This window comes from Arvicanthis niloticus, chromosome 13 (assembly GCF_011762505.2).
Source record: "Arvicanthis niloticus isolate mArvNil1 chromosome 13, mArvNil1.pat.X, whole genome shotgun sequence".
NCBI classification, from domain to species: domain Eukaryota; kingdom Metazoa; phylum Chordata; class Mammalia; order Rodentia; family Muridae; genus Arvicanthis; species Arvicanthis niloticus.
Window position 1 is genome coordinate 68524536 of NC_047670.1, and position 27775 is coordinate 68552310.

Below are 27775 nucleotides of genomic sequence, written 5' to 3' on the forward strand. Positions count from 1 at the left end.
TTGGTTCTGGGAATTGAACTCAGATCATCAGGCTTGGCAGTAAATGCCTTTTGTCTGCCAAGCCATTGTCTCGGTTAGGGTTTTATCACTGAGAAGAGACACCATGACCAACGCAACTCTTATAAAAGAAAACATTTCATTGGGTCTGTATTATAGTTCAGAAGTTTAGTCCATTATCATCATGGTAAGAAGCATGTAAGCATCCAGGCAGACAGGGTGCTGGAGAAGGAGCTGAGAGTTCTATATCTTGATCCAAAGGCAGCATAAGGGGACTGAGTGTCACATTGGGCATAGCTTGAGCATAGGAAACCTCAAAGCCTGCCTTAACAGTGAGCCACTTCCTCCAGCAAGGCCATATGTCCTAATTGTGCCCCTTCTTATGGGCCAAGCAGTCAAAGGCATGAGTGTTTATAGAGGCCATTCCTATTCAAACCACCACAGCACTCTTGCTGGATCCTTATTACTTTTAAAAAGATATATTGATTTGTGTGTGTTTGCCGGCATGTATGTATATAAACTACACTTAAGCAGAGCCCACTGAGGCCAGGAGAGGACATAAAATCCCCTGGGACTAGAGTGACAGGCAGTTGTGAGCTGCTGGGGTCCTCTGCTAGACGAGTAAGTACTCTTAGCCTCTTAGCCATTTCCCCAGCTCCTCTGTGGTGGTTTGAATAAAAATGTCCATATAGGCCCATAGAAAATGTCACAATTAGTGTCATTGAGGGCAGACTTTGAGGTTTCAGAAGCTCAAGCCAGGTCTACTGGCTCACTGCCTTTTCCTGCTGCCTGTAGATCCAGATGTAGAACTTTCAGTTACCTCTCCAGTGCCATGTCTGCCTGCATGCTTCCATGCTTCCTGCCATGATGATAATGGGTTAGACCTCTGAACTGTAAGCCAGCCCCAGTGAAATGCTTTGTTTATAAGTGATGCCATGGTCATGGTGTCTATTCATAACAACATAACTCAAACTAAGACACTTTCCCATCATTGCTTTTAAAATTTGATGTATTTTATTATTGCATCACAAGGACAGTAAACATATATCACATATAGAAAGAAGAAGAGGAGAAGGAGGAGGAAGATGAGGAGGAGGAGGAGAAGGAGAAGGAGGAGAAGGAGGAGGAGAAGAAGAAAACGAAGAAGAAGACAAAGAAGGAGAAGGAGGAGGGGAAGGAGGAGGAGAAGAAGACGAAGAAGAAGACAAAGAAGAAGAAGGAGAAGGAGAAAAGGAGAAGGAGAGGAAGGAGAAGGAGAAGGAGAAGGAGAAGGAGAAGGAGAAGGAGAAGGAGAAGGAGAAGGAGAAGGAGAAGGAGAAGAAGAAGAAGAAGAAGAAGAAGAAGAAGAAGAAGAAGAAGAAGAAGAAGAAGAAGAAGAAGAAGAAGAAGAAAGAAAAGTAGTGAACTGGTTATCTATTGAACTACTGTGGTATTTTGAATAAAAAGAAAGACACTGTGTAAGTTGATTATGTACTCTACGAAGTAATTTTTCTGCCCTTATGCTCAACTATACTGCCTTAGTGCAATAACTGTTTTTGGTTGTCAACTTGACTACATCTGGAATTAACTAACATGCAAACAGCTGGGTACACTTATGAGAGGTTTCTCTTCATTGGATCATTCATTTGAAGTGAGAAGACCCATCGCAAATGAGGATCTTTTGAGGTGGGAGCACTCACCTGAAATCTGGGCCACAGCTTCTGGTTGCAGCCTCGAAGAAGATCATGGAAGAAGGAAGCTTTGTTCTCTCTGCCTGCTTACCCACATGCTCATGGCCAAGTTTATTCCTTCACTGGTCTTAGAGCATCTTTCTTCAGGATTCTAGCTTACACTGAAGACTGGTTGATACATCCTGCCTTGAGGACTGACAACCATGAATGACTCATGAATGACTATCCATTGTCAGGAGACAGCCATTGTTAGAATAGCTGGACCATAACCTGAAAGCCACTCTAATAAGCCCCAACTCTCCTCTCTCTCTCTCTCTCTCTCTCTCTCTCTCTCTCTCTCTCTCTCTCTCTCTCTGTGTGTGTATCTCAGTCTCTCTGTCTCTGTTGTCTCTACACACACACACAATTCCTGAAGTAAAGTGTTATGCATGTCTTTCAGTGTGCTCCTTCTGAAGATGGCCTTGGCTAACTTTGATTCTGTACATTCATGTCCATCTTAGAATAGCTTTATACATTTTACAAGGAACTGGTGAGCCTATTGGTATTCCATTACATCTATAAATGAACATTTGACACAATGTCCCCCAAGTCACCTTTGAGTGTCATGTCAGTTGTCCATTTTCCCATAGCTACTCCTAGCCATTCAAGAACATTTAATTTTCTAAGTTTGGGCACCTAGTAAGTGTTACAATTTAATGTGTCCCCCTTTCTTTTGGTATCTATTGTAATGACCACATCTCATTTATTTTTAATTCTTCTTTCACACAATATATCCCAACCACAGTATCCCCTCTTTCCACTCCTCCCAGTTCCCCCAGCCCACCTCCCCTCTCCCCAGATCCCCTGCTCCTCCATTTCCCTTCAGAAAGGGCAGGGCTCCCAGTGATATCAACTAAACATGGCAGAACGAGTTACAAGAAGCTATTAGTGTGCCTGCAGCACACAGATCCATTCCCCAACATAAACATGTTGCCATTCACCCTCTGTTTTCTAAAATGTTGGCTTTTCCCCCTTCTGCTTCTGTGTTTTCAAGGCATATTCACCAGCAATTTTCATCTCCTATAGTATTTTTATCAGTATTTTGTAATTACTCTGGCCTCAAAAGGTGAATTCAAAATGTTTTCCTCTTCTACTTGCTAAAGGAAAGAATGCAGGATTGACATTATACGTTCTTTAACTACAATAGAATTTGTTAGTGAAGCTTCTGAACCTGTAAGTTTCTTGTAGGAAGACCTTATTGCAAATTGAGACGTTAAAAAACTAAAAATAGGTCAATTTGGATTTTTAACTTAGTTTTTGCAGCTGTTTTGTTAGGTTTTTGTTTGAGGCAGTTTTTAGGCCTAGATTATTGGGTTCGTTGCCTTCACGTTTTTACGTGATCTAGCCACCCTCTTTGTGGATCCGGCACGGAGCTTGCTTCCGTCCTGGTGTAGGCTTGTGGGTTCTCCTTGATCAGACTTTTCATGGGTTTGAGATTTTATTAATGCTTCTACAAAAGCAAGTTTGAGCTGTTTGGCTTTGTCTGTTTTCCACTTCACTGATGCTACTTTGCTTCCTCTCTTGTCTGTACTTTGAGTTGATTTACTCTTCTCTTTTAGAGTTTGTTTTTTTTTTTCCTTTTGCGTTTACATTGTTCACAAACTTTCTTAAAATGGAAAAATGGAAACTTTAGAGGAAAATTTTCTTCCATGCACTGATGAGGTCATTTTGCAAATTCTACCGTATCCTTCAACTCAAAATGTGTCCCAATTTCATCCCAATATTTTTTTGACCCAAGATTCTAGAAAAGAGTATTGCTGAACTTTTTTTGTAGATATTTTATTGTTTTGGCTTCTAATTAAATCTCACTGGAAAACGCACCCCATATAATTCCACTTCTTTGCAGTGTATTATGACTTGCCTAATGGCCGAACATATGGGCTGTCTTGGAAAAAAGTCCCTATGTACTTGAAGGAAGTATATCTTGTGGTTATTAGATGCAGCAATCTGTGAGTGCCGGGCAGGCCACTTTGGTGGTTTGCATGTACATCAATTCTCTACTTCTTGTCAGCTTGCTCTATCAATCACTGAGACAAGTGCTAGAATCTAAGATTTATCTATATCTCCCTTGACTCTGGTTAGTATTTTTTACCCAATAATTCAACCTGTTTTTAACCTCATACATGTTTAAAATTGTCAGAGAATAGGGTAAAAAAAAAAAAAAAAAGAGCCCAATGAAGCAACTTCCCATAACCAAAAGGTAATTTTTATGTAAGCGTTACTATCTGATAATGCTTTGAGTTTTATTTCATTACGTTTTACTTATTTTCATTGGAAAGGAGCAATACCATCTACACAACACTTGTTGTTTGCATGGTGTGTCTTTTCCCACCATTTTAATCTCACAACATGGAGGTCTAAGTAGCTAAAGTGCATTTCTTCCATTTGAATCGGGTATAACATCCTCTTGTTTGGAAAGGTAACTGAGGCTCAGTTCAAGTCTTCCCATGTGTTATTCATGTGCAATTTGTAACATTGGTTTCTTTTGTTTCTGTTTTTCTGATCAACTCTATAGCTGTCAGACTTGATTTCTCTATTGATTTTTTTAGATATATTGATTTGTGCCTCAGTAAGGTTTTAGAGAGCCCAGCCTATGTAGGGATGGACACGTGATTTTGAAAACCCAGCACCCACAAATAAAGCTGGGCAGAATTGTGCCTGCCTGTCACTCCAGTATGGGTGGGGAGACACAGTGCATCCTAGTGCAACCTCTGAGAACCCCCTACTTTGTGAACGATGAAAGAATTCAAGAGTGGTATTAATCCAGATGTGTCCTGTTTTAGCCCTTTGTTTTTTTAGTTGTAAGTCTCACAGCTGCATATATTATAAATAATATAGCACTTTTTCTTTAAAGCTTTAATATCTTTTAAGATTTCATTCATGTTTATTTTAATTTTTATTTATTTGTGTGCATGGTGCATGTGTGTATATGTATGTATGTGTGTATATGTGTGTGTGTGTATATGTGTGTGTATGTGTATATGTATAGTATGTATGTGTGAGTGTACATGTGTATATGTGGTATATGTGAGTATATATATATATATGTTGTATATGTGTGTATGTGTGTATATGTATGTATGTGTGTATGTTTGTGTGCATGTGTGTGTGTGGTGTATGTGTGTGTTTGTATGTGTATATATATGCGTGTGTATGTGCGAATATGTGTGTATGTGTGTGCATGTGCATGCACAGACACAAGAGGAGGACATTGTGTGTTCTTTCTCTTTTGAGACAAGGTCTCTTACTGGATCTAGAGCTAAGCTGACAGCCATCAGGCTCCAGTGATCCTCGGATCCATGTTCCCTCATTGTGCTGGGGTTTCAGACTGGCACACACTGGCACACAAGTGTGCAGGGGATTCAAACTCAGGCCTTCATGTTTGCATGGCCTGTGTTCTTACCTGAGCCTAGGAGGTCTCCCTAGCCCAAAAGGTTCAATTATGTTTGAAGCAGTGGAGCATGTGCGCACACATATAATAAAGATGCTGTAAGCAGTTTCCCAGGTTTGCCCACACTCACACTCCCAAGTGTTCCCCGTGAGGCTCTCTCTTTCATCTTCTCTACTGTCTTCTGCTAAAAATCCCTTCAATATGAACCTGCTAGAGGCGCATTCAGCATTCGGGTAACCAGAATGTGTTTTGAAAGATTTTTTTTTCACATGCTATAGAATTCTATGGTAACCGTTTTGTGCATCACTTTAAGGGGTCATCTCCTTGTTCTCTGAAATTATTACTTAATGAAATATGACCTTTAAAAATCATTATTTCCTTAAAGGTAAGGCACTTTTCTGCTGATGCCATTATCAGAGAAAGGCTAGGGGGATTTTTTTTTTCCTTTCATTTTTTAAAATGTATTTGGACTGCTCAGGGTTAGGTTATGATGGATGAATCTCTAGGTTAATGTGAGCCATCTATTTTTGAAAATGCAAAGCTTTTGCTTTTCAAATAATTTTTTTCCTTCAGATTTCCAGTTGTACAACATTAAGACTAATTGGTTGCACCCCAGATGACTAGAAGAGATATTCCATGTCACCCTATTTCTTATGTTTTCATATCAAATTGGATTCCTCACATTGGCTTCTTTTCAAAGCACGGAAAAGTGTGTCCCATGGAGTCTTCAGTTTGGTGATGCTTGTTTTTCAGTGCTAGTGTGTCTATTTGCGATGGTCTCAATAAGGATGACCTCCATAGGTTCATTCATGGATTTGAATGCTTAGTTACTGAGAAGTAACTATTTGTAAGGATTAGAAGGATTTAGAGGTGTGGCCTTGTTTAGGAGGTGAGTAACAGTGGGTGGGCTTGGAGGTTTCAAAGCCCAGGTCTTTCCCCACTTCTCTCGCCTGATACCTGAGGATCAAGATGTAATACTCAGCTCCTTCTCCAGCGCCATGCCTGCCTGTTTTCCGCCATGCTCCCCACCATGTTAATAAAAGGCTCACCTCTAAAACTGTAATCAAGCCCTAATCAAACCCTTTCTTTTATAAGACTTCCACTATTTATAGTTTCTTTTCACAATAGAACAGTGACTAAGACAGTGTTTTTTGATATTTAGAGATTCCCTTTATCTGCTTACACTCTAATTCTTTTCCGATTGTACTCACATTTTCCAAAAGATCTTTCCATATGTTTCTTTCAGCCACTCGTTCACACTCACATCTGGGCCAGTGGTTCAACATCTGGGTCATCCCTGTTTTGTTTCTCTTTGTTGTTTTATTTTCCATTGAATCATAGGTTCTTGTTTCATGTCTCACAAATGTTCTATGTGTGTAATTTTTGCATGTAGACATCTGCTGGAAGCTGAGTTGCACAGCATTTACCTCTGTGAAATACTATGCTATCTTCTGCCAGATGGTTATAGACTGTAGGGAGGGCGATTGAAAATGCCCAGTCATCAGTTCCACAGCACCGTTTTTGAATGGACTTAGTCACATGCAGCTTATTTGTGTGCCTCTGGTTCTGAAGGTGAGTCCTGCAGGTCATGAGACCTATGCTCCAGGGAGACTCTGGAACAAGTTCTGGCCACTATGGACAGCTGTGGTATTCCTAAGTCACAGGAAATCTCTTTCTGTTTTACAGTTCATCAGATGTGGCTTTGGAAATTCTGAGAAGCTTTCTTTCCAGCTTGTTTCAATCAGGGTTTTATTGTTGTAAAAAGACAGCTTGACCATGGCAACTCTTATACAGGAAAATATTTAATTGGGGATGGCTTATAGTTCAGAGGTTTAGTCAGTTATCATCATGGAGGGAAGCATGGCAGCACAAAGACAGATGTGGTGCTGGAGAGGTAGATGAGAGTCCTGCATCTGGTTTTGAGGAAGAGAGAGTGACACTAGGCCTGGCTTGAGCATTTCAAGCCTCAAAGCCTAGCCCCTGGGATACACCTACTTCTACAAGGCCACACCTCCTAGTGGTGCCATTAAGCTGACGGGTGTGGGGGGACACATTCATTCAAATCATCACATAGCTACATCTTCGTCTCTATCACTGAGGTAGTTGGCTACTTCTCACTTGAAGGCCTCATCTGCCTCAGTTATGAAAATGTATAGTATAACTTCCTACAGAGACATGAACAAAATCTATTTACTGTAGATGGAGCACTCAACAGTAGGCTTGGGGAAGAAAAAGAAAAATAAGAAAAAGATTCACTAAGTCTAGTTTAGTGAACAATTTTTATCTATAGGTAAGGGGTTGTCTATTACAGCATGAATGGCTCAAACACAGGTCCATTACCAAAAAGCCCACCCAACATAGGTGACAACTCATAAAGGATGCATCCCTGAAACACCCTGCATGATATGTAGGCAGCTAAACAAGCTACGGAGATTCCCTCTCCCCAACAGGCCTTGCTGCTTAGAAAACCTTTGGCAGGACTTTTGTGAACACTTCCAGTTTTAGGAACTTTCTAAACCTTGGGTGTTGACTACTTCTTGAGTCTTAGTGAGTCTCCTTCCATGGTGGGATGTTTATATAAGAAAATAAACCTGCCACACAAAATATACCATATGTTACAGTACTGGCCTCCTCTATCTTTGGGGGCCCATGCCATGTATTCTGTGAAGGTCTTATCTGCCTTTACGAGTATGTGTCTTAGTTTTCCTGCCAAGTAAGTAATAAAAGCTCTGTGTATTTAGGGGTATTTGTGTATGCTCTGCTTCCCCAAATTGAGGAAGGAGTGAGGAGTGGAATATGAGTAAAATTTATTATATGAAATTCTCAAAGAACCAATAAGAATATTTTAAAATATGAGCTATAAAGTAGAAACATGACCAAAATTCAGGCACTGGGCTTGCTGAGATGTTGCATAAAAACCTGTTGCTTGTTTTAACCATTGGCCAAATATATAAGACAGACAAACATATGTCATACTGTAAGCTGGAGACAGCCACATAATGTTAAATTAAACACAGTCACACTCGCAAGGACCTTATTCCTTGGCAGGAGGCACAGATTATTCACCTGGCTTTTGTAAGTTGGTTACACTGACAGGGATAGGTATGGTTATGATTTGAGGTTTTTAATAGAATTTGGTGTGTGATTGATTTAAAGAGAGAGACTGCTTACATCTGGCTGCTGTACATGTGGCCTCAGCACAGCCCCTGTCCATGAGATGCAGTGTGATGGTATCCATTTCTAAACTGTAGGAGAGTTATGTTTCACTCCTCTGTCCTCCCAACTCTAATAAGCACTGTTAAAAGGTAGTTTGGGGTTTGCTTCTATCTTTCTCCCTTTTGTTTTGTTTCTCTGTGGCATAGTCATCAGCACTGACAAGCTCAGGAGGGCAAAGGCAGCAGGGGGAAGAGGGGTCCGAATGACTGTATTGGTGGAATTGGCAGCAATTGCTTAGTGCCACCACAGCACAGGCACCAAATACTTGTTTCCTGTCCATTCTCACGTCCACTCTTAGTATTGTTCATTTTTGTTAGAGTTCTTGAACACTCTTTAATCCCATCCTGCACTTGCTACAGGCTCAATGCCTTTATTACTCAATTTATTATTATTATTTATTATTCCCAATAACCAATTGTGTAGTTGTTGACTCTGCATAGTCTTTGGTTTTCTGTTGGACTAATTCTTTTCTCTCCCACAAACACTTCCTTTGCTTTTTTACTCTATTTTTCACTTTTTTTTATTTTTTTTAATTGGATATTTTATTTATTCACATTTCAAATGTTACCCCCATTCCCTGTTTCCCTTCTGCAAACCCACTATCCCATCCCCCTTCCCCTGCTTCTATGAGGGTGCTCCCCCACCCACCTACCCACTCCTGCCTCACAGACCTAGCATTCTCCTCAATGTTTAACCCTTTAGAAAATGGACCAAACATGTTACTGTTTCCTTCTCATTAAAAGTAGTAATAACCAAATGGGGCCCATACTACACATCAGACTAAAGTCTTGCCTATCAGAGAGCACAACCAATAGAAAGAAAGATCAGAGAAGGAGGTTTGAAAAGTTTATATCCGGCAAGTGTTTTGATATCATAATATAGAAAGAATTCTTATAACTCAATGACAAAATAATTAAATAGCTTAGTTTAAAAATGAATAAAGGACGTGGGTAGATGTTTGCTCCAGAATAATATACAAATGACTAACAAGTAGAGCTATCCAATGTCATCAAACAAATGCAAACCTAGACTCCAATGAAACCTCACCTCATACTCATTGAGAGAGCTGCTATCAACAGATAAGTACAGGGAAGGATGTGGGAAAACTGGTATCCCTGTGTACATCTCATAAAATTTGTAAAATGGCACAACTGCCAACATTCTGCTACAGATCCTAAAAAAAATTAGAAATACAATTACCAGATGATCTGACAGTTCATCTTCTTGTATATGAAAGCAGGATGTCACTGAGATACACATATATCTATGTTCACAGCAGCCAAGAGTTTCAACTCAATGAAAATATCCATCTATTGATAAATGAATCTACAACATGTAGCACGGACATATCCAGTTTTAGAAAAGTAGGCACCTCTCATTATGTTCTATAGCTCAGATGAACCCTGAGATAAGCCAGTGACCAAAATATAAGTCCTGCATGATTGCATTTGTGCAAGGTATTTTAAAGTAGACACAGGAAGTAGATGAGTGGCTATAAGGATGCAGGGAGGAAACAGAGGAGGGAGTGTGCATTGGTTGTAGGTTTTCAGCTTTGCAAAGTAAAAAGCAAAGCTCTGTGTATGCATTTCAACTAGTATGAACAGAGTCAACACCACTAAAGTGGAAACCTTGAAAAGTTTAGATAGTAAATTTATATGTCATTTTTTATTGCCTCCCCAAACTGTGAACTTAATGATATGAAGTTCTTTATGAGTACTTTAGTTTATTATTTTTTTAAAAAAATGATATTATATTATTCTTCATATTTCCAATTGTGAAATATAAAGGAAGAACAATACTTTCTGTTTAACACATAAACCAGCAGAACATGTGTTGGGGAGTACAGACACAGCATCCATAAGGTGAAAATCTGAAATCCCAACTGTTCTGCTTCCCAGTGTTTAAATACTGTCTCTCAAGTGAGAGACTTCACACCTGCCGGTATGACTCACCCTTTTATAAACAGCAAAACCATTTGAAAACATTAGGTAAAATCAGGGTCAGGCTGTGCATTTGAAACACATACATTTGTGTTTGGAGTTGGGTACTGTCCCTAAAGTTGTTCGTCCTGGATATGCCAGTGTTACAAGCCCTAAGTCTGAAACACTTCAGCCCTAAGTACTCCAGACAAGAAATGCTCTACATCCGAACATTAGTTTAAATGTGTGTTCACTTAATGGGCCTTTGTTCTCTCCTCTCCTTCTTTCCTTCCCTTCCTCCCTTTCTTCCTTTTCTGTTTCTTTCAACCCTCCACTTTCTCTGTGTCCTCCTCCTTGCCCCGAATCAGCTGCCACTCCTTGACAGCACATCTGCCTTCCTTTTCTCATCCCTTAACTTCCATGATGGAAACACAGACATGCACCTTGAAAAAGGCTAACTTTAGTCCACTTGCCCTCAGTCCAAACAACATCAGATCTTTGTACACCTGGCTGAGCAGTTTATTATAGACAATCACTGCCTTATACTTTTGCTCAGTTTTAATGCCATGATTAAATGTTTTCATTTCTTTATATTTTGATTGTTGTTATTGACCAGATTTTCCAATTCTTGGCACTTTCTTTGTGCATAAGACTTTTTCTGATACAAAAGAAATGGTCCCTGTGTATAATTATGTCCCAAGGAATCCCTTCTTTTTCCTATGTTCAAAATGTCATCTTTGGATCATCATTGACATATGGCATGATCGGGGACTGACCTCTGGGTTTCCATTCTAGTCTATCGCACTGCTTTTGTCTCCATCTTCACCCAAGCATTTAACAGCTAACCTAATAGGTTATTGTTCTTAGGAAATTGTTCTTCTGTCTTCTTCTGAGTTATGTTGTTCACTTCTGATAAGTTACAGTTACACTATAGTGTTTGAACACATGAACGTTTATGTCTGCACCCTGATTGGAATTCTTAGTGCTCCCTGAATCTAGAGATTTACAATTTTCATTATCTCTAACTATTTTCCTTCAAATATGTATTTTCTTACACTTATTTCCTTTTTGAATATCCCTCTCTTTTCCGTGACATAAAACCTGCCTACTACCCTTCTCTGAATACTTCCTTGTGTTCACATGATTCACTTACCTTCAGTTGTTGTTAAGCCTTTAACTGTATTTTATTTAACTAGATATTTTTACTTATAAGATCTTTGTTGGGTTACTTTGTGATTTTTTCTTGCTTACTTTATAGTATTATCTTTGCTTATAAATATATAATATATATAAATATATAAATTTATATATAAATATATAATATATAAGTATATTAATTTATATATAAATATATATAATATTATTTCCTCCTATGCTCCATGAAATGCATGAAACAGGATTGTTTTATGAGTTATAACTGATCATTTTAATGCTAGAAAACATGTTTCTGAAATTGCTTCTTTGTAGGAATTTTCTGAGGGGTGAATTGGAAGCACTCCTTTCCAGAATGGGATGCATTTGTCTTTAGTCTGCACTGAAGAAAGGTGCCAGAAAACTGTGTCAGCTTTAAGTGATACTCTGTAGACATTAATGTCATGGGTACTAGTGACAGTCCTAGTACCCATGTGAGAATAAGTAGTATTTCAGTTGTTATTCATTGTCTTGGCTAGTTTTATGTAAAATTGACACAGGCTAAAGTCATCTGAAAGGAGGGAACCCTAAATGAGAAAAATGTCTTACTTTGTAGGGCATTTTCTAAATTTGTGATTGATGGGGAGAGAGTCCAACCCCTTGTGGGTGGTAAAATCCCTAAGAATGTGGTCCTATGTTTTATAAGAAAACAAGCTGAGCCATGTTCTGTATTAAGCAAGGCAGTAAGCAGCACCGCTCCATGGCCTCTGCATCAGCTCCTGACTTTAGGCTCTTACCCTGCTTGAGTTCCTCCTTTAATGTTCTAGATAATGAACTGTTACATGGAACTAAGAGTTAAATAAGCACTTTCCTCCTTGAGTTGCTTTTGCTCATGGTGTTTCATTACAGCAGGAGTGACCCTAACTAAAACAAATTGGTACCAGGAGTGGGATATTGCTGTGACAAGACCTGACCATGTTGCTTTTGGGAAAATTATGGAACGACATTAGCACTTTAAACTAGAAAAATCAGTGAGGATTCAAAGCTTGGCGATTTTTTCTGTGGGAGCTTGGAAGACAAGAGTTCTGGGGGCAGTGAAGACAATAGTGGCCTCACTTATCTGTTTTGAGTTAAGAATCTGTGATCCTGGTTATCTGGGGCTGAAGAATGAGAGACCAGCATTATTGAGTTGAAGTTTTCTGGGAAGTGTTTCTTTGGGCTCAGAACATGAACACTGTGATCTAAGGGTGGCCAAGGGTATATCTCGTGCTGGTAGCCAAACTTGGTGGTATTTAAGTCACATAGGTGCTACTACTTTTGAAGTCAAGAAGGGACCGTGGCGAGTAGCTGATGCTTTGCAGAATGTGGCAGGGCTGGAGTCCCTGAAGAGAGGCCAGGGGAGGCTATTGGCAAAAATTGCAGCCCAGCAAGAGAACCCATTTTGGAAATGCTAGTACCATAGGATGATCACCAAGAGCAGTAGTAGTCTTGAGTGGAGCCAGCTTAAGCCAAGAAACAAGCTATGTATAATGCAGAGGGTACAGCCAAAGAAGTGAGCCTTTGGAGAACTCCGGAAGATTATGAGTAGATCTCAGGCCCTGGACATTGAGTTATTTACTTTCAGAGTTCTGATTTACTTTGTTCAGATTATAACTGTCTCAATTCTTTCCTCTTGAAATAAGAGAGCATTTAATTTATCTTTGATTTTACAGGAGCCCACAGTTGAAAGACATTGAGCTTTTAAAGAGATTTTGAAATACACCAAAGACTGTGAATTTTAAAAGATACTGAATCAGTGTTTAAATTTTTCAAGTTAATATAGCGTTGTTGATATTCAAGTGTGATCTCAGGGATAAACAAGAAAGGAAAAGTTATAATTTCATAGTGACGTTTGTATGTCAAGTTGACAAGGGGTTATTGTCCTGACTAGTTTCATATCAACTTGACACAAGCTAGTATCTGAAAGGAGAGAAACTCAATTGAGAAAATGCCTTCATAAGATCCAGCTATAGGGCATTTTCTTAATTAGTGATTGATGGGGTAGGGACCCAAACCATTGTGAGTGGTGGTATCTCTGGGCTGCTGGTCCTAGGCTTTATAAAGAAGCATGCTGGACAAGCCATGAGCAGCATTCTTTCCTTACCTCTGTATAAGCTCCTGCCTCCATCCCTTCCCTGCTTGATTTCCTGTCCTCACAGTTTTTATTGATGATGAACTGTTATATGGAACCGTGAGTAAAATAAACTCCTTTTCTCCACACGTTGCTTTTGGTCACAGTGTTACAGAACAGCAATAGTAATCCTGACTCAGGAAACTTTTCTTAACCTCCATCCCAAGCCTGAGATGGGAAGACTCATCTTCGTCTTTGTCCAGATAGCATGCCATCTCTTAAAACAACTATACTCAGGACATTTTCAATCTGCCTGCCGGTATTGCCTACCTAAGCTCAGAGCAGACAAAATCCTCAGTGATTGTGTCTTGCTGGCACAAGTACAGCCATATTAGGATGTCCCAATGCCTTAGACCCATGGGAATGGCAAGGCCTTCCTCTGGTCAGACTTTAGATGCTGACGCTATGTGCAGAAAGTATCCCCACAGCTTCTCCAAGATGAGTGTGGTCTGACTGTATTCCCCTATCGTGACCCTCTACTGATACTAGCTACCCTGTCCTCTCCTTTAGCTGTGTATGATAAACCTACTTCCTCATTCAGCTGCATACAACAAACCCACATTCTTGTTTACCTGTATACAATTAAAATGTGCTGAGTGTCCCAGCTGCTGGTGCGTCTCCATTAGACTGAATGACCCACCTACCCAACCCCAGGTTTTCTGTACCGTGTCTGGTTTACTCATTCCTCATGACCATAGACAGATCAATTTCAGAGCCATGCAGGAGGTAACAAGCAAGACTCTGCTGCAGGAGGGAGTACAGGCAGAGAGCCAGTCATCTCTCTTAACTTCTATTGCTGTCTACGTCCTGGTACTAGGACATTGCTTTAACATCACCTACTCATAATTTTGACTTGAAAGAACACATTTTATCAAACTCTCTTGTATATTTAGAGCACCCATAGGTCTCTAACTTTCAGCATTTCTAGTAATCAAAGTTTACATTTGGAGAGTAATTACCAAATTCTAGAAAAATAATGCACTGACTAACTCTGAGTAGTTTGTTAATGGCCGTATTATCTGTTTCTGGTGTGTTTAAAGAAGTTTTTGTGTAGAACATTTTCACCGTAGTCGCAAAATTCATACATTTAGAAATAACTTATTCTTTCCTATCATTTTTGCAAAGCAATATCCTATTATAATTTGTGGATACTTTTCTGTAAAAATATTTGAAATTTCCTTTCTTCATTTAGACCTTTGTTCCAGTTGAAATGGATCTCTATTGACACTAATTTCCGTAGCAATAATTAGTCTTAAAGCTCCACTCCTAGTAATCCATTGCTTCCTTATTCTTTCATAATTTCCAAATACACAAAATCTCTAGAGATCCACTTTACAGCTAAATGTATTTAGTGATAATCTTCCCAAGCTCCGATCTCCTTTTGTATTAATACGTCTTACAATTTTATTGAAAACCTCAAGTCTTTGAAGTTGAATTAGCACAGTGCTTATGAAATTTTATAATGATTTAAAGCATCTTTGTTTGTAGAGTTACTGGAGTTTATAATATTTTTGAGCAGTGATGTGTCTGTCTCATTTCTCTCATCATGGTTAGTCCAACACTGTTATGGGCATGGAGCGGAGCAGGAGGCTTTGAGCTTAGGGTTGATGGAATAATTGAAGCCTCTAAGTTCCTGAGAAACCACTTGCCTTTTTATCTGTACAGGGGAACATGGCTTCCACATACTTCACTCTGTGCTCATTTGATTATTCATGAGTGTGCATATTGCCTTTCATGTGTATATTAGTGATTTATAATTACTTTTTACTGGCTGTCTATTCAAGTTCTTTGTTCCCTCCCTTGTATTTCTATGCACAACTTGTCTCTGTACTAATTACATAAACGGTTTCTATGTTAAACATGTTAACAGTCAGTCATATTTGAGGTGATAATTGTACTTTGTTATTTGAAATTTGGATTGCTTCTCTCTCTACATCACATCTTCTATCTCCAGGCTTGTATGGCTTGTGTTTTATCTTTGAGTATATTGTGTATGTGCAGGTGTATAATGGATGTGTCAGTGAGTATGTCCATGTACATGCATGTTTCTTCATGTTTGTATGCACATGAGTACGTACATATGTGTGGCGAGGCGGGCTGGTTGGTTGGTTGGTTGGTTGGTTGGTTGCTTGGTTGTGTTGTCTGAATAGGAAACATCTCCAACAGGCTCAGATGTTAAACTTTTGGTCCCCAACTAGTAGTGGAAACTTTAGGAGTTGGGAATCTAGCCAGAGGAAGTAGGTCACCAGGGCAAGGATTCCAAAGTTATTCCTGGTTTTAACCCTTTGGAACTCTCTTTCTCTGTTTCCTGTCTATCATGAGAAGTCTCACCATGGTGATCTGCCTTTTCCTGAGTCCAGAATCAGTTGAGCCCAGAACAATGCACTGAAATGTCTGAAGACATGAACTAAAGCGAATCCTTCTTTCCGTAAATTATTTGTGTCAGGAATCATTAACTAGAATGTTAACAAAATCAGTGAGATTCTCCCATAGGTAACAGGATGTTCTGAAGAATTTCAGTATTTTATAAACTGAATGGCCATAGTTTTTATTAAACTTTTCTTTTGGGTTGTTGTTTTGCTTTGGTTTTACTTAATTGTTTATGAGAAGATTTCACTGTGTCGCTCTGTCTGGCCTGGAACTTATTAGGTAAATTTGACTGGCTTTGAACTCAGGGGGAGATTTCTGCCTCACCCCCAACACACACACACACACACACACACACACACACACACACACACGAGCTGTGATTGCAGGTATGTATTTTCATACTCAGCTAAAGAGTTTCATTTAAAACTGCTTAGAAAAGGCAGACCTTTCAGAAGAGCGCTAGTGTGGGGGAGTTTTATTTTATAAAGAGGAAGGCTGCAGAGACAGCTCAGTGGTTAAGAGCACTTGAGGCTCTTGCAGAAGGCTCAGGTTCAATTCCTAGTTTCACATGGCAGCTCACAACTGTCTGTAACTCTGGATCCAGGGAATTTATTCTACCCTTCATTCGCTCCTGCATGAATGTGGTATACATAGATTCACTAAGGTGCACATACACAAACACACACACACACAATAGATAGATAGATAGATAGATAGATAGATAGATAGATAGATAGATAGATAGAAAAGAGTATGTGTAAAGGTGACTAAATATGAAATTCGATGACAAAGTACTTCTCTAGCATGTGTCAGGCTGGCTGTCTCCAGCCCTGAAAGAAAAAAAAAAGGTTTATGTAGACATATATTATATGATATATAATTTATATCAATTCAATATGCCAATTTATTTTGCCTGAATTGCTGCGGAAATAATTGAGAGTATTTTAACATATAAATGAAAGTTCGTGAACAAAGGTGCCCACTTCCTCATTATTTTCTCTTGAAAAGAGATTACAAGTGTAAGATAAACTGACTTTAATTGCAAAGGAAAAATGTCAGGAGTGACATTTCAACAATTCAGCATACTAATGAGCTCAGCTAAAAGAAATGTAAAATCAACCAGGCGGCTGTCATTAGTTTCTTCAGGACCTCGCTTCCAGAGGGATAAACAATTAATGCATTAAAATGATTCACTGCTAACATGTCATTATGCGCCATAAATATCATCCTGACCATGTTGATTGGACCCTGACAGGGATGGGCACAAATGCCATTTATTTAACAGTATGACAAGCTAATGAAAATGTCCCAGAATGTTCTGAAGATGGGAGTAGAGGTGTCCCTGTGAGAAGAGAGCACAGTTGGAAGAGTCGGGTCAGCAAGTCAGCCATAGGACCTTCGGAAGAGTCACCATGTTTCATACTTCTGACACATTTCACTGTAGCCCTCAGCTTGGCACGCATCCTCTAAGCAGGGCTGTCTCAGAGAGTGTTCTTAGGCTATGTGAGACTGGGTACCTCCAAGAATTTACAGGAGGATGCCCTTCTCTTCTGTTGTAGTTGATGGAGCCACAGTAGCAGTTGGTCTTGAACACTTGCCCTGTGTGTGTTACCATCTACAGTCAATCAGGCCAATAGAGTTAATTCTGCGCTTTCTAGAGTATTTTAGTGAAGTAAAACTCAGGTTTTACTTTCCCATTTGAAAGGTCAAAGAAAAAATATGCAGGATGTCTTTTAAGCTGTTATCGACTTCCACTTCGTATTCTAAGTATCAGGTTAGAAATTTTTATGCAAGTTAAAACAATTGTCAGCAGTTGAGATAAATGGGAGGGTGCATGCTATGAGAATGCTTGCTGGCACAGACAGGGACAATTCTAGTAAGCCTGTCTCAAGTACAGCCTTCTCCTTTATTAAACAACAATGAAAAGAAAAACCTTACTAACTCCTTGCCTTTCTTGAAAACTGTCCTTAGCAACACAGTTTTTAAATAATTCATTCATTCATTCATTTCAATGCATGCTGGGAGCTTTGGGCCTCACAGAATGCAGAGGATCATCTCAAATAAAAAGCACCACCCACTGCCACTCTCGGGAAAGGTGCAAGCAGTTACAAATTAAAGAACAAAGTCATGAGTGTGCAATTGCAATGCGGACCAATGCCTTGAGACAGACAATAAGTTCCTAAGAGCAGAAGACATAAACCATGAAGACTGGGGCCGGGGACCAAGGGAGAGAGCCAAGGAGGCTGGGGCTGGGGACCAAGGGAGAGAGCCAAGGAGGCTGGGGCTGGGGACCAAGGGAGAGAGCCAAGGAGGCTGGGGCTGGGGACCAAGGGAGAGAGCCAAGGAGGCTGGGGCTGGGGACCAAGGGAGAGAGCCAAGGAGGCTGGGGCTGGGGACCAAGGGAGAGAGCCAAAGTGGTTGAGAATGGGGACCAAAGGAGAGAAAGAGCCAGAGATGCTGAGGCTAGGGACCAAGGGAGAGAGCAGGGAGGCTGGGGCTGGGGACCAAAGGAGGGATCCAGGGAGGCTGGACCTGGGACAAAGGGAGAGAGCCAAGGACAATTGAGCTGGGGACCAAGGGAGAGAGCCAAAGTGGTTGGGGATGGGGACCAAAAGAGAGAAAGCCAGTCAGTCTGAGGCTGGGGATCAAGGGAGAGAGCCAAGGAGGCTGGGGCTGGGAACCAAGGGAGGGAACCAGGGAGGCTTGGGCTGGGGACCAAGGGAGAGCTCCCTAGTGAAGTAACCCTTGAGCTAAAATGAAGTGACAGAGATGAGTGAGGACAAATATTCCTGAGGGATAGATAGTGAGTGCAAAGACTCTTTGACCAGAGGGAGCTTGAGGACATTTGTTCCTGCCCTCATTCACAGTTTGTGTTTCTTCCCAGGGACAGAGTCTGGCTAAAGTATTACTGTTGCCGCTGTTGCTGCTGTTGCTGCTGCTGTCCCAGGGGTCAAGGCTGAGAGCAAGACAAAGTCTGGCTGGAGTGAGATAATAAGTAGAATATCCAGTGTATACATAAGCATTCCCAGAAACCCTGCTTTGGGCCTTGTGTAATAAGATCAACTCTTACAAAATCATCAATGAACAACTTAGTAACCTGTGACCCCGGGGGGATCATAAGACACAACAGTAGGAAGTTTGAGTTGCCAGAGAGTCTTGATAATTTTTCCATATTTTTTGAGGTTCACACTTTCCCATTCACCCATTATAACACCCCGTGCATATTTCTTTTAAGGAGAACAGCATCAAAGGATGAAATTGACAATTAAGATTCATTTTCATCTTTTTTTCCTAGCTACTAGGAGACAACTTCACTTCATGCAATGCAATGTCTTCCTCTCAGGAAAGAAGAAGAGGTTGGCTTCATAGACAAGAGAGTTGAGAAAAAGCATAGACAAACCCCCAGAATCAGAGGCTGGAGGGATGGCTCAGCAGTTCAAAGCACCAGATGCTCTCTCAGAGGATCTGGTTCAGTTCTCAGCAGCCAATGGCAGCTTACAGCCATCAGAACTCCCAAGGGATCCAGTGTCCTCTTGTGGTCTCAGCATGCATGACGCTCAAACATGATGCAGCATACACAAGTGAAGGCAAGAGACTCATACACACAAATAATAAAAACAAACACACCGAATAAGATTGATCATGTTACAGTGAATCTCCTTGCAAGGTGGGGGCAGGGTGACAGAACATGAAGACAATTCACACTGGTTAATATTGAGGAATGGAGACTACCTACTTGTGCAAGGTTGAAGAGGAGGGAAGTAGCCCGATTGGGAAGTCTGAGGATCATGTATCCAGTCAGGATTTTAGCATCAGTCACCCTGTTCTGATTTTTATAGGGATCTATTGGTGTCTGGAGCAAGATAATAATATGAAACAATGGTCTCTTGCAGTTTTTCTCTAAGAAATGAGACGTAATCTCATTGTGCCTTTATCTTATTTATGTTGGTGTTATATTGGCCTAGGACTCCCCGACTTACTCCTTATTTCTCTTGCCTTATATCCCCTCTTCTCTGACACACCTCTCTATTCTTACTAATTTCCTTTTTAAGTGTGTGTGTGTGTGTGTGTGTGTGTGTGTGTGTGTGTGTTAGGGAGGCGAAGGACAACTTGGGTGTCATCCTCAGAAATGGCAACTACCTCCCTTGACAGAGAGTCATTCATTAGTTTGGAGTTCATCACCTCACTATTGGCTGGCCAGAGGACCATGGGGGATCTGCTGGGATAGGAGCCTGTGTTCTTGAACTGCCTTGTGTACATGGGCCTTGGGGTTTTTGTACTCTCATACTTTCAAGGCAAGCTACTCACTGATTGAGCTAGTTCCCAAGTCTCCCTTTTCTAAATTCTAATGTATTGTCTTGGGCCTCCATATGTCAGAGATCGGTCACATGCTCACCCTTCACACCCTCAACCTTTAGCATCCTTTCACCTCCAAGCTTTCAGAAAACCCCTTACATCTGTCCCCTCGAGCATTGCATCCCACAGTTTCCTAATGTTACCTCAGTTTCCCCTCATGCTCCTCTAACTCTAGGAGCTGGATTTCGACATTGTGTGTCCAGCACTGTGGTCTGTCTGACATTTCACGTCACCTTGGTTCAGTCCCCTCCTGCCACTAAATCTCTCTAGCTTTGCTTCTCGGCTCAACCTTCTGTTTTTCTGGCAGGGAGAAGCAGCCCACACTGGCATGCCTTGAAGATCTAGGTTCTATGGTTCTCTCCAACACTCCTGACCACAAATCTAGATGATTTCAGTGTCTGGTAGAGAGTGTTTATGACATTTGGTCTCCCACCCTCAACTATAGAGGGAGTCTTCCTTCCACCTTAGCATTCACTGCTGGAGACTTGCCTCAGCCTTGTCATTGCTGATAACTGAAACTATCCCATAATCTAAGTTATAAACACCTCATCTTCAAGCCACTTGCTTCTCTCTTCTCAGCTCAGTCTGATCCCAAATGTCTGCCATTCCTCAACCATATACAGAGCTATGGTCACCTTTCCTTCTGTCTCAGTTGACTGTTCTACATGTGCTTTATGCATGCATTTCACTGCTTATGATGACTTTATAATAAATAAGGAATGAAAGGACAGTGAGGTGGCTTAATGGTCGAAGTAGCTTGCAGCCAAGGTTGATGACCTGAGTTCAATTCCCAGGACCTACATAGGATGGGAACAGCACCCCCCGCCCCCCAATCACAAGTACACTGTGGTACATGCTTACTTCCCAAAACATGGTAGCCAGACAAGGCTAGCCATGGACAGCTTTTAAATGGAGTCCATTTTCAACTAAGCATAGTATTTTGATTTTGGAACGCAGAGTGTGACATGATTCAAAGGCTGCCTTGCTATTTGCTTAACATGCAATTATCAGCAACTTTCTTTACATGCTTCAGAATCACTAGTGTCCTCCAGAGAAGAAAGAAAATAACTATTCAACAAGCTTAATAACTATTAACATAATAAGTTTGAGGTGATGACTAAGCGACAGCTATGGTCTATTAGACCAGATACCCTGTCTGGATGCATTAATCAGTTGCTGTGACTCAGGAATTTGCTCGACAAACAAATGCTTGATGCTTCCTTGTTGTGAGATGAAGAAAACACCAAACTTTTATTTTGCAAGGTTCAGAGAGAAGAAGACATTGATAAATAATTGTAATAAAATGTACAATTGGAAAAGATACAAAAGCCACAGAGGACCTACTCCCTGGCTTGAGACATTAAAGCAGCTCAAGGAGGTACTATTGATACTAACTTAAAGTCTACCCAGAGTTTGTCCAGTCTAAGGCAAGACACATTCATGGTAGGTAAGCAAAGGGAAGCAGGGAAGGCCAATGAAGCAGTAACTGAAAGGCTGCAATGGTTCTTCATGCTCTTAAGTGACACACTCCCTGCACAGTTGCTCAGAGAATCAGTTTCCTTTGACAAGTCGACAGGCAATCACTCATTGAGCACTTATTTTGTATCAGTCTAGGATCTTGCAGACTAGAATAAAAATATGCACATTTCTGTCTGGGAAAAAAAAAACATCCAGTGAAAAGAGAGATGATTGGTAATTAGATTCAAACTCTTTAACACCTTCGAAGAAGAGCCTGATGTTAGAAGCATTTGAACCTATCAGCTCACTTTGACCTGTTTGGATCCCTGTGGCGGGGTCTAGGGAGCTGAAATCCAAAGGGGAACAGGATTTAAGTAGGCATAGGAGAGAGCCTTCTGCATGGAGTTTCTGAAGGCCGTGTCAATGAAAGAGCACTGTGTAAGATCTAGTCAGAGGAGAAATTATGATAGATTGTGTATGACAGTAAATGGGACCAATCAAGGGCAACTTATTTCAACCTCACTATAAGAACAGGAGAAATCTTTATCACTAAAGGAAGGGGGAGTCCTGGGTCTACTGTGGCGAGTTGGTGTTGACCCTGGGAGGTTGATGGTGAATGCTTTTGATGCTCAGAGTTCTCAGTAGTTGACAGGAACTTTCTCTAGTTAGTTCTAAGTTGGATCTTTGGATAAAAGCACAGATTGTTTCTGTTACTGTGGCCAGGCCTTTTCTGCCCATGATTATAAGGGTTAGTTGTCTTCTTAAAGGTTACTATAATATAGATTACAATACAGATAGTAATTGACTTTCCAATGTCTGACTTATGGTTGTATTGGTAACTACAGATAATGTGCTTCATATTTCATAACTGTATATTTTATTCTCCTGTAGTAATTGTTGTGTCTGAGGCTTACTGTCTCCATCTGCTAACATAGGCCTAATTCTGGAAGCTTCTAGCCTCCTTATAATCTAATCTAGACCTCAAATAGTTACTGCTGAATAAACTTATCCATTCCTAGTTTTTCTGATCTCTGGCTAGCTAGTTCAACTCAGCTATTCTAACTCAAAACTACTCTTACCACTACTCTTACCAGTCTGGCTTCTCTCGGCTTGTCCTGAATTGTTCTGCTTGACTTCTTACTAACTTTGACAATATTTTCTAATCTTCTGACTCTTTCTAATTCCTGACTCTGTCTTCACCTGTATCTAGCTTGTTCTCTCTCTGCAACTTGTCTCTATATATCGGCCTTGGTAAAACTGCTCTCTCTCTCTCAAATCTTTTTCTGATTCATAACTTTTTCTGCCCCTCAATTAAAAGTCACTTTCAATCATAGGGTACTTCCTTCTACAAACTAACTCTACCTTCATTGTTAGGGATTAAAGGTATATATTAAAGACATTTCTGTATTCCAGCCAGAGGAATTAAAGGTGACTGCTAAATACTGAGTCACACCACAACTAGAAACAGTTTTTTTTTCCTTCAGTAAATAACACAGCACAGTCTCAGAGTTCACAGTATGATCTAATAGCCTGCAAAAATACTATAGGCTGTACTTTTTGGTTTGTAATTGTGCACGTATATGTATGTCCACACACGTGGTATATACAGGTGTGCAGTATGTCAGGGATTGTTGCGGTAAATCTCTTGCCCATAGGGAGTCCAAGAAGAAAAGACACAAGTCAATAAGTATCAAATGAATGCTGCATGCCTAGATTGGGCAGATTTACCATTAAACTGCACTATTTCCCCGGCTAAGAGAGCTCTTAACAACTTGCGGTTTCCTAGGTCAAGGCCTTCTTTGTCTTCTCTCTCTCCACCAACTGCCCTTTAGCTTCGACCAACTGCCAACTCTGCCACTTCTCCCTCCTTTTCCTCGGCTCTCCTCGTCTTCTCTTTTTCCTGCCTCTGGCTCCTCCCACTCCTCTTCTACTGCCCAATCACTGGCTGTAGCCTTTATTTAACAAATTTGATTGGACAGAAGGTTTACAAGATTCACTCCTTCTTCGCAGCCCCTCCCAGGAGTGGAGTTACCATGACAACAAGAGGCTAGGGCTATCCACCACAAGGGATCTTCTATCATGTTTTAAATTGTTTTTAAAAATAGGATGTTTTATTAAATTGGAGTACTCGTTTTGGCTGGAATGAATAGCCAGTGAGTCCCCAGGATCTGTGTTTCCATTCTCCCTCCCCCCACACCCCAATACTGAGATTACAAGTGTGTGCTGCAGCTTGTGGTTCTTATATTTGTGCCAGAAACCTTAACTCGGGTCCTTACACTTGTTCAGCAAGCATTGAACCCACTGAGCTGCCTCTCTAGATTTTCATATATGGTTCCATTGCTGTTTGTATGTTGTTCTCCACATCCATTTATAACCTTTAGAAATGATTTAAACTGACAAAAAATTTAAATGGGCTTTAAGAAACAGCAGAGTCCATGAGTATGATGTAACTAAGGATCACCAGTAACTTTATTAATATTCAGTTAAATACAAAACTCAAAATGTGAAGTAGTGTAGAAAGCTTGACTTCAGTGAATTCTATGTGGCCCACATGGGGCAAAAACTGAAAAACACATTATAGTTTGTGCATAGGAAGAGGAAAATATTGTACTGGCTGTTTTTGTGTCAACTTGACACAAGCTGGAGTTATCACAGAGAAAGGAGCCTCCCTTGAGGAAATGCCTCCATGAGATCCAGCTGTAAGGCATTTTCTTAATTAGTGATCAAGTGGGGAGGGCCCCTTGTGGGTGGTGCCATTCCTGGGCTGGTAGGCCTGGGTTCTAAAGAAAGCAAGCTGAGCAAACCAGGGGAAGCAAGCCAGTAAATAACATCCCTCCATGGCCTCTGCATCAGCTCCTGCTTCCTGACCTGCTTGAGTTTCAGTCCTGACTTCCTTTGGTGATGAACAGCAGTGTGGAAGTGTAAGCTGAATAAACCCTTTCCTCCCCAACTTGCTTTTTGGTCATGATGTTTGTGCAGGAATGAAAACCCTGACTAAGACACATTGGTACTAGGAGTGGGGTATTCCTGTGACAACCTGACCATGTTTGGGGAGGACTGTGGAAGGACTTTGGAACTTTGAACTAGAAGAGCCATTGGGATGTTAAGATCTCTGTGGGATGTTCTGTGGGAGCTTGGAAGATAATATTGAAAACAGTACAGAAGATGGAAGCCTGGCTTGTGAAATTTCAGAGGGAAGATTAAAGACTCTTATCAGGGCTGTTGCTATTATGATTGTGAAGATTCTGTGGCTTTGGTTAGCTGGGGCTGAATAATCAGCTGTGATTGACAAGAAACCAGAACTACTAAAGCAAAACCTTTGCATTATTGGGACTATTGATGCTGGTTAGCTGGAGCTATGAAATTAACAGTGATTAAGAAGAGACCAACATTACTGAGGTAAAATCTTCTGGGAAGTGTTTTCTGAGAGCACAGAGGCTGTGTTCCAGAGATAGCCAAGGTTGTACCTGGTGCTGTGGCTGGACTTTGTAATGAGTAAGAGTCACCCAGATGTAACTGGTCTTGAAGGCATGAATGGGTCATGAAGAACAGCTGATGTTCAGCACTGTGAGAAGCCATGGAAGGCCACTGGTGAAGAAGGTGCAGCCTCAGTTGTAATTGATGGTGCAGTATTGAAGGGGTCATGCAAAGGAGTTGAGGTTTGGCACCATGAAGAGAGCCTATGAGAGGCTATTGGTGAAGCCTAGTTACAGCACAAGACAGCAGTGTTTTGGAGATGCCAGTACCACAAGATGACCATCAAAAACAGCAGCACAGTGAGGTGTAGGCAGCTGGCGCCTAGAAGACAAGGCGTGTGCTACAAAGGGCAGGGCTGGAGAAGTAACCCAAGCCCTTGGAGGAGCCCAGAAGATCATGATTTGGATTCCAGACATTGGACAGTTAGAGTTTGATTTTGCTTTTGATTATGACTGTGCCCTGATATTTTTCCCTCTTGAAGGAGGAAAGTATTTTAGTGGAGCATGGGAAGCCATGGCAAGGCCTTACTCTTGGCAAACACTCACCCTTGGCTCTCCTATCTACTGTTCTTCTTTCTGCTTACCTTCCATGATTCACTTGTCAGTTCTCAGAACTTCAAACAAGGCCTCATAGCAACCCACTTTAGTAACCCTTCCTCCTGATCTTTAGATTTAGCCAACATCCTGCTAGATAGATGTTTTTAGAACCCCTGGTAACGGCAAGGCTTTGTGAGCACAACAGATATAACTTAGACCCCACAGCAGCAGCTAGCTTCCTCCACCTGCAAAGCCCTCTTTCCTTTCCTACCCTTCCCCATATCCTGTTTACAGAGTATATAACCTGTGTGAACAATAAAATCATTGCCAGCTTGATCAGACTTCTTGACTTGCTGTGCCTCCTTATTTTCTCGAGTACCTCAGTCCTCTCCACAGGGTCTGAGGGTTGCACTTGATTGTCCAGCTGGCCTAGACAGTGGAGCCCACGGTTAAGAGAATTTTAATTGTAAAAGGACTTTGATTTTAAAAGAGATTGGATATTTTAAAAGAATTGAAATTTTAATATGTGAGAATTTGCAAAAACTGTGGGACTTTTAAAGTTATTTAGATCTTGGGGATGAATAAGAAAGTAAGGGTTGAGGCTTAACAGTGATGTGTTTATGTATCAAGTTGACAAGGGGTCAATTGGACTGGTCGGTTTTGTGTCAACTTGACACAAGCTGGAGTTATTACAGAGAAAGGAGTTTCAGTTGAGGAAATGCCTCTATGAGATCCAGCTGTAAGGCATTTTCTCAATTAGTGATCAAGCAGGGGTGGGGGGTGGGGGTGGGGGTTGGTGCTATCCCTGGGCTGGTAATCTTGGGTTCTATAAGAAAGCAAATTGAGCAAGCCAGGGGAAGTAAGTCAGTAACATCCCTCCATGGCCTCTGCATCAGCTCCTGCTTCCTGACCTGCTTGAGTTTCAGTCCTGACTTCCTTTAGTGATGAACAGCAGTGTGAAAGTATAAGCTGAATAAACCCTTTCCTCTCCAACTTGCTTCTTGGTCATGATGTTTTGTGCAGGAATAGAAACCCTGACTAAGATAAATATTTTCTTGTTTTCTTCTTTCTAATGTTTTTCACAAGTTAGTGTATTAGGGAAAAGCCAAGGGTATAACAACTCTCTTAAAACTGCAGAATGCAACCTTTAACCCCAGATACCCAGAAGGCTGACGCAAAGGGATAGCAGGCCTGCTTGGCCCACAAAATGAGTTCAAGGTCAGATTGGGGAGCTCAGTGAAAAACGCTTGAGGGCACAGAGCACAGAGAGAGCACTTGATTGACTTGTATGAAGCCCTGGGCTCAATCTCCAAAACCGAGCCCAACACCAAATCAATTAAGATGCTCAGACAAACCTGTGCCTGCTGCATCTGCTGTCAAATTTAATTCAGAAATTAAACTTGTTTTTTTTTGTATTCATAAGGTATATATATATATTGCTACATAGCAATACATTCTTAGCTATATTACATGACATATATATAGCACACAGTGGTTTACATACTCACCCTACATTCTTAGCTCTTTTCTGACATTCTTAAAGCACACAGTGGTTTACATACTCACCCTCCAAAGCTACCAGCATATTATTGAGCTCCGTTTTAACACCTTTGGAATACAAAAACATAAATCCAGTACAGAGTAATTTCAGACACTGCGCTCAGATAGAGTCATCCTTTGAAGTATCTCCCCTGGAGCTAGACTCTTTAGATGCCTTTTCTTAGGCTTCCTCCTACTCTTTTTTTTTCCTCAGGATTTTTCCATATGTTTTTCCAAGTTGGGCCTGGAGATCTCACAGCTGTGAAGTTACATCTGAAGACTGATTTGTTCCATACATGGCTTCTTTCAGTAAATTCTTTCCTAGAGAAACTGGAGAGCTTTTATGAACCTGTGTAAAGTAGTGAATATTTATGTTAGCATGATTATGCCCCCAACAAGAACATTCACTGGATTTCAGCCAGGTGAAATCTAAACTCCATCTAAAAATCTAAATGACTAACATGGATAGATCATTACGATGATAACAGCTTTAGATTTTTAAGGCT